Raw genomic sequence first — 2959 nt, 5'->3', positions numbered from 1 at the left:
TTTATGTATTGAACAAATATCTATTAAATTATTTGTACATTCTGGGTCCTGTGAATGTAATGATGAAGCTGGAATCAGAATTAATTCCTGACCTTATAAAGTTTACATTTGATCCTGTCCATAGCAAACTGACATAGAAGAGGCATTTGTGTATTACAAAAAGGATATTTGAATCCTTTCTGCTATTTCAGTGACATTCCACTGATTACCTTAATAGGCTGAGCAGGTCCCCGTTAGCTTCCTGTTTACCCCATGTCAAGAAGATGACATTTGGAAATATGTATATTTTAAGCTCTCTCCAGAAGTCAGGTGTTCTGGGGCTAGATATGCCCAGATTGATTCAGACTTGATATTTATGCCTGATCCTCCATCCTGTACTCCCCAGATCCTGCTGCTTCATAACTCTTAGGTCATTTTCATTGGTTACAGGATCCTAGTACTCACATCCTTAACTCTTTTGTCTTTACCCCATGAACAATGGGGTTCATTGTAGGTGGCACCAGTAAATGGCGGTTTGCCAGGAGGATAAGGACATGTCTGGGCACATGGTTTCCAAAGTGATGGGTAAAGAAGGAGAAGAAGTATAGAACATCAAGATGACACATATATGAGCTCCACAGGTTCCTAAGGCCTTTGTGCGGGCCTCCCTAGAAGGTAGTCAGAACACTGTTTTCAGGATTAGCCAGTAGAACAGGAAAATGAGGACAATGTCCAGTCCTATGGTGAGGAGTGCAACAGTGAGCCCATAAATGCAGCTAAGGGCAATGCTATTTCAGGCCAGCTTGGCAACACCCATGTTCTCACAGCAGGTATGATGGATAGTGTTGCTCCAGCCAAAGTGCAGCCAGAGAGTGAGAAGGACACCAGGGGTGACCACAGCCACACTCTGAGCCACCAGAGCCAGGCCCACCTTGCTAACGAGAGAGCCTGTATGTAGGGTTGCATGATGGAGTGGTGCACAGATAGCCATGTAGCGATCAAAAGCCATGACCAGTAGAACATCAGAATCAGAGAGGAAAAGAGCATGGACAAAAAACATCTGTGTGAGATATGCTGGAGATGTTGATGGGGAAGGGCCCTGCCAGAGGATGAGGAGCATTTTAGGCCCTGTGATGGGACAAAGGGAGACATTGTTGAGTGCCAGCATGGCCAGGAGGAGGCTCCTGCTCCAGGCCACCACTGCCATGACCAGGCCATTGCCTACCACTGCCAAAAGGTCCATGAAGCTGACAGGGATGGAGGTCCAGATCTGGAAGTCTTCTAATCCTGGGACTCCAGTTCAGCAGAAAGTAAAGGAGGTGAGCCAATGTGTGGTTGGATGTTGTTAGAGAGAGGTGACCAACGTCTGTTACAGAAATCAGAGAGAAAATAGCTAGAGTAAATAATAGTAGAAAATAAGTATTTATTCCTTCATCCAGTCAAACTTAACCATTCATTTTGGCATGATGCAGGAGAGGAGAATAAAATGGTCTGAGAAGAGTTACTAAATTACTGAATTACTATGAACAAACCACTTCTCTTTTATGGGACATCATGTTCTCTCTGAAGAAAATTCATGAACCAGAGAAATTGAGAGTTAAATTCTTTACTTTTGTAAAATGAACTGTTATAACCACATAATTTGTGTATATGTCCTCTGAACTTTTAACTGTACTACATATATAGCTTTTGACTTTCTAACTTGATAATAAATTTTAAATACAAAAAAGTAGTTTGTTTTCCTTGCTTTTTTCCCCCATAACACTGAATAGAAGACTGGAGAGAATTAATATTCCATTTTTCTATGGACATATTTAATGGGAGGAGATGAGTTGGGTGATAGACTGATATATATACACACACACACATATATACCATATATGTGTGTGTGTGTATATATGCACACACTAGCATGAAGAATCCAGTTCTTATTTTTCATCCTGAGGGTATGTGATGTATTCCCTCTGCCTAATTTTTCTACAATGAAGAAAAAATGTTAATTATCTGCCTTTCATTTGAACTCTTAAAGATAATGGCAGAATTACAATGAAATTTAAACTGCCATGAAAAAATTATAATATTTTTCTTACCCTAATAAACACGAACTCTCAGGGATTATGAAAAGGAGTCAAAAAGACAAAAATTCAGAGTGCAGAATATTCTCATTCATTCAGAACAAGAAAGCCACTGAAGAATGTCAAGCCCCATAATTATTCAATTCTATCACTGAGAGAGCCTCTGCAGAATGACTGAAATGTTCACGTTCACCAACAAGAGAATATGATAAAATTTTAGCAACTTATAAAACAGCAGCAGTTCTTACTTTTAATATTTCAAAAATTATAATATAAAAGTGGCTTTTCTAAAAACAAGTCCTCAAATAAAAAGTTATTAATTTTCCAGACCTATAAAACTTTAGTTCCATTAGTCAAGTTTGTAGTCAAATGCAGTATTTTGCAGTACTTTTGGCAAAGGCGTTATGTATGTGCATAAACATTGTTTTTCTGTAATTCTTAGGAAATTTCAAAGCTGTAGATAATAAATGCTGTTTCACCCTGGCTCTTGAGTCTATACAGGGCTTATTTTCATTGCCATTGTTACCATTTATTTTTTAAATTTACTGAAAATGGAGCAGAGTCATAAGTCACTTAAATATTTTAATTCTAGAACACCAATATAGGCAACCCTCCGAAAGTTTTAACGGGTTCATGTTGCCGAAGCCCTTCTTGCTAGTATGCGCAGCAATGCAGACAGGTGATGACATAGGAACAATTTTTGGAAAATGAAAGCCAAGAAGGTGTTTCTCATTCTGACTTTCCTGAGTCTTAACTGGGGGTTTGGGGAGATGTGCTTGGCTTTATTTGGGGTACCTGATTATCTCCCACTACCACAGGTTTATTTCACTTACGTCAAGTGGCCCTGCCTCCATGCTGGCACTGCAATCAATTTTTTATTCCTAAAATGGTTTAGCTCAGATTCT

At 39.1% G+C, this 2959-nt stretch overlaps 1 pseudogene; it reads right to left on the bottom strand.

Annotated features, from left to right (window-relative positions):
- Positions 1-210: 210 nt before the first annotated feature.
- Positions 211-1279, bottom strand: LOC108402139 (olfactory receptor 52B2-like; annotated as a pseudogene).
- Positions 1280-2959: the final 1680 nt, after the last annotated feature.

This window comes from Manis javanica, chromosome 11 (genome assembly GCF_040802235.1).
Source record: "Manis javanica isolate MJ-LG chromosome 11, MJ_LKY, whole genome shotgun sequence".
In the NCBI taxonomy this organism is placed as follows: Eukaryota; Metazoa; Chordata; class Mammalia; order Pholidota; family Manidae; genus Manis; species Manis javanica.
This window is presented reverse-complemented; position numbering and strand designations above follow the sequence as displayed.